The sequence below is a fragment of the Dendrobates tinctorius genome, unplaced genomic scaffold (assembly GCF_039654945.1).
Source record: "Dendrobates tinctorius isolate UK_male_01 unplaced genomic scaffold, ASM3965494v1 ptg000129l, whole genome shotgun sequence".
NCBI classification, from domain to species: domain Eukaryota; kingdom Metazoa; phylum Chordata; class Amphibia; order Anura; family Dendrobatidae; genus Dendrobates; species Dendrobates tinctorius.
In genome coordinates this window covers 21758131-21771540 of record NW_027361797.1, presented here as the reverse complement: position 1 = coordinate 21771540, position 13410 = coordinate 21758131, and the positions used below count along the sequence as shown (strand labels likewise).

General features: G+C 47.4%; 1 long non-coding RNA gene across 1 annotated transcript in view; it reads left to right on the top strand.

Annotated features, from left to right (window-relative positions):
- Nucleotides 1–9577, top strand: part of LOC141047654 (uncharacterized) — a 36032-nt gene extending 26455 nt beyond the window's left edge. The window contains exons 2-3 of the long non-coding RNA XR_012219869.1: nt 7401–7549; nt 8337–9577. This is a non-coding gene — a long non-coding RNA (uncharacterized lncRNA). The remainder of the gene's footprint in view (nt 1–7400; nt 7550–8336) is intronic.
- Nucleotides 9578–13410: the final 3833 nt, after the last annotated feature.

The following is a 13410-nucleotide window of genomic DNA, read 5'->3' as shown; positions in this document are numbered from 1 at the left end:
CCCTTTTCAATCTTACTAAAAAAATGGTGTGCTGGTCTGTTGAGGTCGGCCTCCAGACGGTCAAGGCGCTGTTCTACAGAATTGAAGCGGTGTTCAAAGTGGTTAAAACCACGTTCCATGAGTGCAAAACCGCTTTCAACTCTGTCGGACAGTGACTTGAGGCTGGAATTAAAGGCCTCGCTCAAATGCATAAACTCGGGCAAGACATTCCGGTCCAAGGCCCTCTGCCGCTGGCGGGTAGTGCCCGCATAACCAGTGGCAGAGACCTGGGACAGGGGAACACCTGATGGCCCAGCTTCCTGGTCACCAGCTGTGTGTGTGGTTGACCTGCAAGGTGCTTCCTGGCTGTCGGATGGCTGGGACGGGTCAGAGGACGTCCGAGGAAGGACCGCTCCAGGGCCAGGTTGCAGGGTGCTGCTCCAGGTGCTGTGGAAGAAAGGAAAATCATTACTACCATGCCTTTACAAGAAGCATCAGCTGTGGATTAGAAAAACACAGATTAATAAAAATAAAACCCCAAAATTTATAATACTTACGATCTCGTGGGATCCGTTCTTAGGAACTGCAACGCGTGATAGTGACGGTATCTAGTTCTGGTCCTTGACGCAGATCCACTGCGAACCTGGCCCTCAGCACGAACATCACTGTTGAAGCGGTCCTTGATCGAACGCCAACGTGTTCGGACTTTGTCCACTGTTGTTAAAAAAAAAAAACAGTGCCGTCAAGGACAACAGTCAATGCGGCACAATATAGCAATACAATACTCAAAGCAGTCACTGTAGACCCCGATGACACTGTTGGGTTTCCTGCTAGAATACACCTAGCACGAAACCCAACAGTGCCGTCAAGGACAACAGTCACTGCGGCACAATGTAGCAATACAATACTCAAAGCAGTCACTGTAGACCCCGATGACACTGTTGGGTTTCCTGCTAGAATACACCTAGCACGAAACCCAACAGTGCCGTCAAGGACAACAGTCACTGCGGCACAATGTAGCAATACAATACTCAAAGCAGTCACTGTAGACCCCGATGACACTGTTGGGTTTCCTGCTAGAATACACCTAGCACGAAACCCAACAGTGCCGTCAAGGACAACAGTCACTGCGGCACAATGTAGCAATACAATACTCAAAGCAGTCACTGTAGACCCCGATGACACTGTTGGGTTTCCTGCTAGAATACACCTAGCACGAAACCCAACAGTGCCGTCAAGGACAACAGTCACTGCGGCACAATGTAGCAATACAATACTCAAAGCAGTCACTGTAGACCCCGATGACACTGTTGGGTTTCCTGCTAGAATACACCTAGCACGAAACCCAACAGTGCCGTCAAGGACAACAGTCACTGCGGCACAATGTAGCAATACAATACTCAAAGCAGTCACTGTAGACCCCGATGACACTGTTGGGTTTCCTGCTAGAATACACCTAGCACGAAACCCAACAGTGCCGTCAAGGACAACAGTCACTGCGGCACAATGTAGCAATACAATACTCAAAGCAGTCACTGTAGACCCCGATGACATTGTTGGGTTTCCTGCTAGAATACACCTAGCACGAAACCCAACAGTGCCGTCAAGGACAACAGTCACTGCGGCACAATGTAGCAATACAATACTCAAAGCAGTCACTGTAGACCCCGATGACACTGTTGGGTTTCCTGCTAGAATATGCCTAGCACGAAACCCAACAGTGCCGTCAAGGACAACAGTCACTGCGGCACAATACAGAGCAGGGAAATACTCACTAAACGCCTTTTTGGAGGATGCTGTGGCGCTGTCCCAGCCATCCATCAACGCTGCGGCCACCTCATTCCATAGCCGCCGGGTCACCACAATGTCCTTGTGCAGCCGGTCACGGCTGTCCCACAACGGCGAACGCTCCTGGACCAGGCTGATGAGCTGCTCATTATCCAGGTAGACGTCTTCATCCCGTTGTGGAACCTAGACAAAACACATTCATTAGAATAATCAAATTTAAATTGAATAAAAAGTTACAAAAAAAGAAACATAAAAAAGAGTAAAAATAGAAGATAAAAAATAAAGAACATTACAAATCATTTGATACATACATTCCGTATCACCACCGGGACTTGGCTTCGCTGCTCCTGCTCTTCGCCCTCACTAGTCCCGTCCGCAGAAGATGATGATGACGATGTCTTAAAAAAGTTGAAAAAAACGTAAGAGATTTGGAGAAGCAGCAGATATACTTACCAGATGCACGAAAATAATCACCTCACGGTCTGCTTGCGCCAATTCCTGCCGCGATGGGGAATACTCGGATTCTGAAGACATACTGCATTTAAAAATAATAAAAATCATTAGTACATACATAATTTAAAAGGACAGGCATATAATGTAATATACTCACATTCTTCGCTGATAGAAGATGGGTTCCTTGTTGACTGTCTGCTCTCCAATCTGTCAGTGTAGTAGTGGCAGAGTTTTGGCAGGCACCTCCTTTATATAGACTTTTTTTTTTTGACTTTAGAAGATTATAACTAGTACAACAAGTGGACACCACCAAAAAAACGCAGCGCTAAAAAAAACGCTTACATGCGCATGCCAGTGCGCACGTATGCGCATCCATAGGCTATAATGGCCATTTTTAGCGCAAAACGTGCGCATACGTGCGCATGCGCTTTTTTGCAGGGCCAAAAAATGCAACATGCTGCGTCTGGAAAATACAAACGCACACCCCAAAAAAACGCAGCGCATGAAAATTGCATACGTGCGCATGCCAGCGCGCAGGTATGCGCACCCATGTTAAATATAGGGGAAAAAACGCATGCGCACGTATGCGTTTTTTTCCAGCGCAAAAAAACGCAAATGTGAAACCAGCCTAAGGGGGCTGCTAAATGTGCGCACAGAGGCGGCGCAAAGGGGGATGGAGGGGGTAAAAAGTGGGAAGGGGGGATGAAGAGAGATCGGACAGGTATCAGGGATTAGCACTTACACTTGTAGTTAGGTGGCGCAAAGAGGAGGTGAAAAAAAGGAAATCAGCAGGCACAAGCTTTGATAAGTGAACTATGTCACTTATCACAGTTTGGCGGCTGTGGGATGCGAATATGGAGTGGCGCAAAGGGGGCTGCTAAATGTGTGCACAGAGGCGACGCAAAGGGGGATTGAGGGGGTAAAAAGAGGGAAGGGGGAAGGGTGGGGATGAAGAGAGATCAGACAGGGATTAGCACTTAGGCCTCTTTCACACTTCAGTTTTTTACAATCAGTCACAATCCGCCAGGTTTTGAAAAAAACGGATCCTCAATTTTCTTTTTAGGATCCGTTTTTTTTCCCCATTGACTTCCATTACTGGCGGATTGTGACGGATTGCCGTCCGTTGCATCCGTTTTTTTTTGCGGATCCGCCAAAAGTTGCTGTCCGTCACCATCCTCAAAGATTTTTTTTCTGGCGGATCCTCCAGACACTAATTTAACCCGAAATTCTTTCTGGGTGCCGGACAAAAAAAAACTCCCTCTCCCGGCCAGCGGTTCCTTTAAATTTCCTCATTTTCAGGATCCGTCTGAGAATGGATACGCTTGTCTGCCTTTTTGGCGGATTTGAACTGATGCAAAAAACTGAAGTGTGAAAGAGGCCTTATGATGCAAAAAACTGAAGTGTGAAAGAGGCCTTATGCTTGTAGTCAGGTGGCGCAAAGAGGGGGTGAAAAAAAAAAAGGAAATCAGCAAGCACAAGCTATGATAAGTGAACTATGTCAACTTATCAAAGTTTGGCGGCTGTAGGATGCGAATACGGAGCTGGCGCAAAGGGGGCTTAGGGAAAAAAAGCAAGCACGAGTGTTGATTGGTGAACTGCGTCACCAATCAACGCTCGGCGGCTGCTAAATGTGCGCACGGAGGTGGCGCAAAGGAGGGGTGGAGGGGGGTTAAAAGAGCGGGAAGGGGGATTGGGGGGGATGAAGCTAGTTTGGGGGTGAAGCTAGATTGGGCAGGGATCGGGGATCAGGCAATACTTACAGTTGTAGGGTTTTCTTCTTTCTTTAGCAGGTATTGCTAAACTGCTGCTGTGGCACCACAATACCCAGCACACCAGGAGATCCAGACGTATGACCGCTCTCTAGGGAATCCTCAGCTAGTGTGAGGACCCCCCGGCAGAGCTGTCATACAGGTCACAGGCAGGTCAGGGGCAGGTCACAGAGCGGTCACATCGCTGATGTGACCTGCCATTGGTGGGATCGAATGATAATATCGATCCACCAATCCCTGTACTGCCTGGTGACCATGGCAACCACCTAGGATCGGAGCTCGCAGCTCAGATTCAAAGGCAGGTCATGCCCAGGTCATCAGGAGGGCACAGAGCGGTCACAGAGTGACTGCTGCTGTGCCCTGTGGTTGGCGCGATTGCCGATCTAATCGATCGCGCCAACCAGGTCCTGCAGGCCCTACTGGGCCTGTATCAGGTCCCTGCCTAGGATCGGTGCTAATACAGCACCGATACTGGCAGGGTTGAGCGGCGCTATAGCGCCGCTCTGCCCTGCGATTGCCGCGATCGATGTGATCGCGCCAATCCGGGGGGGTTTTGCCGGTGCCTAGCGTTACAAGTAATCGGATCCAGGATCGAGTACATCGGTACTCGATCCCAGCCTAGCACATCATTGTTTCAGCTGCGCCGATTGGCTGAAACAATGAGAAGCGCTGTGATTGGCTGTTTCGATTTCAACAATTTCAACAGCCAATCACAGCGATCGGGAGGAAGGGAGGGCGGCGACAGACCCCTGGACGTCGGAAATTTAATGCCATCATCGCGACTGAAGTCACGATGTCGCATTAAATGCCATGACGTACTATCCCGTCCCTGGTAATTAAGTCCCAGGGCACATGGACGGGATAGTACGTCTCATGGCAGAAAGGGGTTAAACAAAAAAATTGGATCTATTCTAAAGTAAAAATTTTTTAAACATTCCAAATAATCCTGTGAAGCACCTGAAGGATCAATAAACTTCTTGAATGTGGTTTTGAGCACCTTGAGGGGTGCAGTTTTTAGAATGGTGTCACTTTTGGGTATTTTCTATCATATAGACCCCTCAAAGTGGCTTCAAATGTGATGTAGACAGTCCCAAAAAAAAAAATGGTGTAAAAATGAGAAATCGCTGTTCAACTTTTAACCCTTATAACTTCCTAAGAAAAAAATTTTGGTTCCAAAATTGTGCTGATGTAAAGTAAACATGTGGGAAATGTTACTTAAGTATTTTATGTGACATATCTCTGATTTAAGGTCATGAAAACTCAAAGTTGGAAAATTGCAAAATTTTCAAAATTTTTGCCAAATTTCGTTTTTTTTCCATAAATAAATGCAAGTAATGTCAAAGAAATTTTACCACTATCGTGAAGTACAATATATCGCAAGAAAACTGTCAGAATCACCGGGATCCATGGAAGCATTCCAGAGTTATTACCTCATAAAGGGATAGTGGTCAATTTTAAAAATTGGCCCGGTCATTAACATGCAAACCACCCTTGGGGGTAAAGGGGTTAAAACCCCCCCAAAATGTCTTGGTGTCCCCCTATAATTAATAACCAGCAAAGGCTATGCAGACAGCTGCGAGCTGATATTAATAGCCTAGGAAGGGGCCATGGATACTGACCACCCCGGCTAAAAACATCAGCTCTCAGCAAACCCATTACTAACCTTGGGGCTTGATGTCACCTGATGATATCGTCAACCCCCCCAACTATTACCCCACTTGCCACCGCTACAGGGCAAGTGGGAAGAGCGAGGTTAAGTGCCACAATCGGTGCATCTTAGAGATGCGCCTTTTCTGAGGCGGCTGAGAGCTGATGTTTTTAGCCGGGGGGGGGGCAGTATCCATGGCCACTTCCTAGGCTATTAATGTCAGCCCGCAGATGTCTGCATAACCTTGATGTTTTATCTTATGTTTTTTGTTGAAAGGTGGTCGTTTTTCAGCCTTCCTTACCTCGGCCATGTCCCTGAGTATGGCACACCTTGAGCTTTTTGATACTCCAGTAACGTTGCAGCTCTGAAATATGGCAAAACTGGTGGCAAATGGCATTTTGGCAGCTTCACCCTTGATTTTCCTCAATTTATGGGCAGTTATTTTGCGCCTTTTTTTTTATCAGCACACATCTTGCGACCCTGTTGGATATTTGCCATGAAACGCTTGATTGTTCGGTGATCACGCTTCAAAAGTTTAGCAATTTCAAGACTGCTGCATCCCTCTGCAAGACATCTCACAATTTTTGACTTTTCAGAGTCCGTCAAATCTCTCTCCTGACCCATTTTGCCAAAGGAAAGGAAGTTGCCTAATAGTTAAGCACACCTTAGAAAGAGTTTTGTTGTCATTAGACCACACCCCTCCTCATTACAGAGATGCAAATCATTGGCTTTCAAGCCTATACAGCTTGCAGTAGGACAACATGTATAAAAAGGATGATGTGATCAAAATACTCATTTGCCTAATAATTCTGCACCCAGTGTATATGTATATATCCTATTCTAACTTGTCAGTATTTTACTGTATGCGGCACATGAATTGACGGCATTTCAAAGGACACCGGTGCGTATACATCGGACAGCACTCGCATGGTCTGTGTGGTGTCCGATGTTTTCTCGCACCCATAGGCTTGCACTGGCGAGGCTCGGCCGATATATGCATAAAATCGCGGCATGCTGTGATTTTACACGCACGTAGAATACACCCGAGAAAAAATACTTTGATGTGAGCTGCCCCATAGATTAACAGTAGTCCGACTGCTTTGCGATGTTTTCTCGCGTAGCACTCGTCAGTATTTTACGCTAGTGTGACCCTGGCCTAAGAGAGGTAATCATGTAGATAGGGACCTATCAGCCTTATGAGACCACCTTGATGTTAGTTGATGAGCAGACGTGATTTGGCCAAATTGTGTGCAAAGCGTCTCATTCATTTTTTCCTAGTATTCAAAAGCTGTATTGCTATTCATATTTCATATATTTCACATTGACTTGCTTTAGCACGATAGAGTGCAGCATTTTTTTTCATAGAGAAATGCAATGTGTCCATTCCTTGGATGCCCTATGGTGGCCCTGTGTGAAATGTGATATTTTTTATATTTTGCTCAACCATCGTGCAAAAGTCTCATGCAAAACACAAAAGAAATTAATGCATGCTGCAATTTTTTTTGCCACTTGCAGATTCAGTCTGTGAAAAAAAAAAACATTTGCATTGCCCCATTAAATAACATTGTCCTGAACGCTGTCCATGTGTTGTCGTTTTCTTTCACAGAAAGCACTCAGATCAAAAATATGGTCATGTGATCTTAGCCTTACAGAAATAAATGTGAGAACATACTTTGCAATACCTAAAATAAGATTATTATGTAAAACTGACTCTGAAATATCTTACTTGTTGTGACAAGACTGCTTTTTTTTTTCTATTCTAGAGGAAGATCAGCAGATGTCCATACTGATGGCTGCTTTGTTAACAATGGAAGATCTGGAGCAATAGGGGGAATTGTTTATTGGGATCCTGAAAATCCTCTAAGTAATTCCTGTAATGGGTTTTGTTCATGCTAATGTTTGGCAAAATGAAGTAAGTAAATATATTTCTTTTTATCATTTTTTTAAATACGTTTTAACGCCTTCAGGGCTGGGCAACATGATACTGCAGGGCAGTTCTATTACGGCGATTTCAGTCTGTGTGCCCATTATCAGAAAATAGCAGCGTTTTGAACGCAGCGTATGCAGCGTATTTTCACTGCATCCAAAATGCTGCGATTTAGTTACGTAGTTAAAGCTGCATGTTCTTAGTGAACTGTGCGGATTTACCGCATCTAATGAATGGCTTTGGGGGAAGCTGCATGTTCGTAAATCCGCACCGCGGGTGAGTATATGCCTCGCTAAGTAGTAGCACATTGGGCATGGGATTTCTATAAATCCCATCCATTGTGCTTCTAATGTGTACAGTAGAATGCAGTGTTTTGTATGTAGTGCAGGTGAGCTGCGTCCAAAACGCTGCTCTTCCTGAGCGTGGTCACATACCTCAAAGATTTTTTTAATTTATTTCAGTGTTAAAAAAGAAAACGTTTTGTAAAAAAAAAAAAAAAAATTGCAATTTTGTAATGTTTTCATTTCTGGGGGGAAGCACGGCAGTAAAAAAAAAGAAAAGAATCAGCCACACTTGGCCTTTGTCATATTGTGTATAAGGGGCTGGTGTAAAAACTAAAATTTTTCGGATTTTGTAGTAGTTTATTTTTACATCAGAAAATACGAAAATGATGTATTTATTTTATTTTTTTGAGGATACTGTTTTAAATGGGGGGGGCGGTTCTGTTACTGTGCAGAGTGACACTGTCGCCTTTTTTCTTCATCTGGTGTAGTGTAGAAGTTGGGAAAAAAATAAGGAATGTGTTCTGCAAGCGGAGCTCTAGATAATTCTGTTATTTCCTGGCAAGCCCTGGCTGGAAGACGTGATGGCAGTGTGTGCTGGATGAAAGATGAAAAACAAAGATGAAGGACTTCACTAGAGACATCACTGGTGAGTCAGTGTGTTACCTGTACACTGACACTATACACTATATACAGAGTGCCTTTGTATAATGTCTCCACTGATCACTGTGTTATCTGTACACTGACACTATATACAGAGCTCCTGTGTATAATGTCACCAGTGGTCACTGTATTACCTGTACACTATATACAGAGTGCCTTTGTACAATGTCACCAGTGATCACTGTATTACCTGTACACTGGCACTATATACGGAGGTCCTGTGCATAATGTCACCGGTGATCACTGTATTACCTGAACACAGACACTACATGCTAAGTACAGCTCTCCTGTGTATAATGGCACTTATGGTGATAGTATTATGTTTTTTTATTAATGATCAGTATTGTAGTATTCAGTCACCATGTCGTGGTAATATGTGGTCTGGGAATGGTGCGGTGGTATTTGTTCCTTGTGTGTGCTATTATTCTGTTACTGGTGGTAATATGTGGTCTGGTCATGGTGTGGCAGTATTAGTTCCTTGTATGTGGTATTATTGGTCACCATGTGGTGGTAATATGTGGTCTGGGCGTGGTGCTGTGGTATTTGTGCCTTGTATGTGCTATTATTCTGTCACTGGTGGTAATATGTGGTCTGGTCATGGTGTGGCAGTATTTGTTCCTTGTATGTGGTATTATTGGTCATCATGTGGTGGTAATATGTGGTTGGGACATGGTGTGGTGGTATTTGTCCCTTGTATGTGCTATTATTTTGTCTCTGTGGTGGTAATATGTGGTCTGGTCATGGGGTGGCTGTATTTGTTCCATGTATGTGGTATTATAGGTCACTATGTGGTGTTAATATGTGGTCTGGACATGGTGATGGTGCGGTGGTATTAGTCCCTTTGGATGTGATTATTGGTCATTTTAAAAATTGAAAAATAAATAGAAATATACCTAAATTGTATTGGATATTTTAGCAAATGTTCAATAGGTTACAGTAGAGTAGGGCCCGGCCAAAAGAGTCTACCTTGTCGTGGTGGCAGATTTACAAAATCTTTAGGCCAAAACAAGAGCTGCTGGCTAGATGTGTGATCTGGTAATGGGAACTGTTAATGTGTGTTTGATGAGAAGTGCAGTTTTTACGGTCGACAGTTTGAGGGGTGGGGCTGGGGTGGAGCCTGGGCGGAGTCTCAAGGGGGCCCTGAAAATTTTGCCAGTATGGGGCCCCCGAAATTCCTAGTGGCAGCCCTGCCAACGGGAAAAGGGTGTGCTCCGGTGGCATGCCAACGGGAAAAGGGTGTGGTCCGGTGGCACGCCAACGGGAAAAGGATGTGCTCCGGTGGCACGCCAACAGGAAATGGTGTGCTTTGGGAGCACGCCTACGGGAAAATGGTGTGCTTCGGTGGCACGCCTGCGGGAAAAGGATGTGCTCCGGTGACACGCCAACAATAAAAGGGTGTGCTCTGGTGGCACGCCTACCGGAAATGGTGTGCTTCGGTGGCACACCCAGCGGGAAAAGGATGTGCTCCACAAAACTGGAAAAGGGTGTGGTTCAGTGGCACGCCAACTGGAAAAGGGTGTGCTTCGGTGGCACGCCAACTGGATAAGGGTGTGCTGCGGTGGCATGCCAACGGGAAAAGGGTGTGCTCCGGTGGCACACCCAACGGGAAAAGGATGTGCTCCCTTGGCACGCCAACAAGAAAAGGATGTGCTCCGGAGGTCCGCCAATGGGAAACGGGTGTGGTCTGGTGGCACGCCAACGGGAAAAGGGTGTTCTCCGGTGGTAAGGGAAAGCTATGTGGGGCTATTTATTTTGAATTTAAGGCTATAGGGGCACAATATATTAAATAGCAGGCTTTCTGGGTCCCATTTTATTAAATTGAGTTCTTTGTGGGCCGCATTATATTAATTTTAGGGCTACATAGGGCCCATTGTATTAAATAGAGGGTTATGTAGAGCCTTTTATATGGGGCCCATTGCATTATGTTGGGTTGTGTGGTGCCCATTACATTAAATGTTGGGCTATATGGGGCCTGTTACATTAAATGTGCTATATGGAGCCCATTCTACTCTATGTAGGGCTTTGTGTGGGGAGGTATTATACTGTCGGCAGGGCTGGCTAAAAAGGCCAAGATGGGCACCCTGCAGGCAAATAAAAAAGTCAAAGAATTCACTGCGGTGTCAGGCTAAAAAGCCCAAGATGGGTGTCCCAGTGTTAAGCAATAGGGCCAGAACATGTACCGCAGTGGCAGTGTAAAAAAGAAAACCCAAGATGGATGCCATGGTGGTAGACAATAAGGCCAGTGAATGTATCTTGAAGGCAGGCTAAACAGCCCAAGATGGGCGCACTGGTGGTAAGCAAAAAGGCCAAGTATTGGGCCCTTCTGGCTGGCCCACGGGAAATGGTGTGCTTTGGTGGCACACCAACGGGAAAAGGGTGTGCTCTGGTGGCACGCCAATCGGAAATGGTGTGCTTCGGTGGCACGCCAACTGCAAAAGGGTGTGCTTTGGTGGCATGCCAACTGGAAAAGGGTGTGCTTTGGTGGCACGCCAACTGTAAAAGGGTGTGCTTCGGTGGCACGCCAACGGGAAATGGTGTGCTTTGGTGGCACGCCAGCTGAAAAAAAGGGTGTGCTCTGGTGGCACGCCAACCGGAAATCGTGTGCTTCGGTGGTATGCCAATGGGAAAAGGGTGTGCTTCGATGGCATGCCAACAGGAACAGGATGTGCTCCGGTGGCACGCCAACAAGAGTGCTCCGGTGGCACGCCAACGGGAAACGGGTGAGCTCTTGTGGCATGTCAAGGGAAAAGGGTGTTCTCCGGTGGTAAGGAAAAGCTATGTGGGGCTAATTATTTTGAATTTAAGGCTATAGGGGGCACAATATATTAAATAGAAGGCTTTCTGGGTCCCATTATAATAGAGTGCTATGCAGGTTCCATTATATTAAATTGAGTTCTTTGTGGGACGCATTTTATTAATTGGAGGGCTACATGGGGCCCATTGTATTAAATGGAGGGTTATGCAGAGCCTTTTACATGGGGCCCATTACATTATACGTTGGGTTGTGCGGTGCCCATTACATTAAATGTTGGACTATATGGGGCCTATTAAATTAAATGTTGTGCTATATGGAGCCCATTCTACTTTATGTCGGCTATTTGTGGGTGGGCATTATACTGTTGGCAGGGCAGGCTAAAGATGGGCACCCTGCAGGCAAATAAAGTCAAAGAATTCACCGCAGTGACAGGCTAAAAAGGCCAAGATGGGTGTCCCGGTGGTAAGCAAAAGGGCCAGAACATGAACCGTAGTGGCAGTGTAAAAAAAAAAAAACAACCAAGATGGACTCCAAGGTGGCAGACAATGAGGCCAATGAATGTATCTCGATGGCAGGCTAAAAAGCCCAACATGGTCGCACAAGTGGTAAGCAAAAAGGCCAAGTAGTGGGACCTTCTGGCGGGCCCATGGGAAATGGTGTGCTTCGGTGGCACGCCAGCGGGAAAGTGGCTGTGCTTCGGTGGCACGCCAGCGGGAAAGTGGCTGTGCTTCGGTGGCACGCCAGCGGGAAAGTGGCTGTGCTTCGGTGGCACGCCAGCGGGAAAGTGGCTGTGCTTCGGTGGCACGCCAGCGGGAAAGTGGCTGTGCTTCGGTGGCACGCCAGCGGGAAAGTGGCTGTGCTTCGGTGGCACGCCAGCGGGAAAGTGGCTGTGCTTCGGTGGCACGCCAGCGGGACAGTGGCTGTGCTTCGGTGGCACGCCAACGGGACAGTGGCTGTGCTTCGGTGGCACGCCAACGGGACAGTGGCTGTGCTTCGGTGGCACGCCAACGGGACAGTGGCTGTGCTTCGGTGGCACGCCAATGGGACAGTGGCTGTGCTTCGGTGGCACGCCAACGAGACAGTGGCTGTGCTTCGGTGGCACGCCAACGGGACAGTGGCTGTGCTTCGGTGGCACGCCAACGGGACAGTGGCTGTGCTTCGGTGGCACGCCAACGGGACAGTGGCTGTGCTTCGGTGGCACGCCAACGGGACAGTGGCTGTGCTTCGGTGGCACGCCAACGGGACAGTGGCTGTGCTTCGGTGGCACGCCAACGGGACAGTGGCTGTGCTTCGGTGGCACGCCAACGGGACAGTGGCTGTGCTTCGGTGGCACGCCAGCGGGACAGTGGCTGTGCTTCGGTGGCACGCCAGCGGGACAGTGGCTGTGCTTCGGTGGCACGCCAGCGGGACAGTGGCTGTGCTTCGGTGGCACGCCAACGGGACAGTGGCTGTGCTTCGGTGGCACGCCAACGGGACAGTGGCTGTGCTTCGGTGGCACGCCAACGGGACAGTGGCTGTGCTTCGGTGGCACGCCAACGGGACAGTGGCTGTGCTTCGGTGGCACGCCAACGGGACTGTGGCTGTGCTTCGGTGGCACGCCAACGGGACTGTGGCTGTGCTTCGGTGGCACGCCAACGGGACTGTGGCTGTGCTTCGGTGGCACGCCAACGGGACTGTGGCTGTGCTTCGGTGGCACGCCAACGGGACAGTGGCTGTGCTTCGGTGGCTCGCCAACGGGACAGTGGCTGTGCTTCGGTGGTAAGGGAAAGCTATGTGGGGCTATTTATTTTGAATTTAAGGCTATAGGGGCACAATATATTAAATAGCAGGCTTTCTGGGTCCCATTTTATTAAATTGAGTTCTTTGTGGGCCGCATTATATTAATTTTAGGGCTACATAGGGCCCATTGTATTAAATGGAGGGTTATGTAGAGCCTTTTATATGGGGCCCATTGCATTATGTTGGGTTGTGTGGTGCCCATTACATTAAATGTTGGGCTATATGGGGCCTGTTACATTAAATGTGCTATATGGAGCCCATTCTACTCTATGTAGGGCTTTGTGTGGGGAGGTATTATACTGTCGGCAGGGCTGGCTAAAAAGGCCAAGATGGGCACCCTGCAGGCAAATAAAAAAGTCAAAGAATTC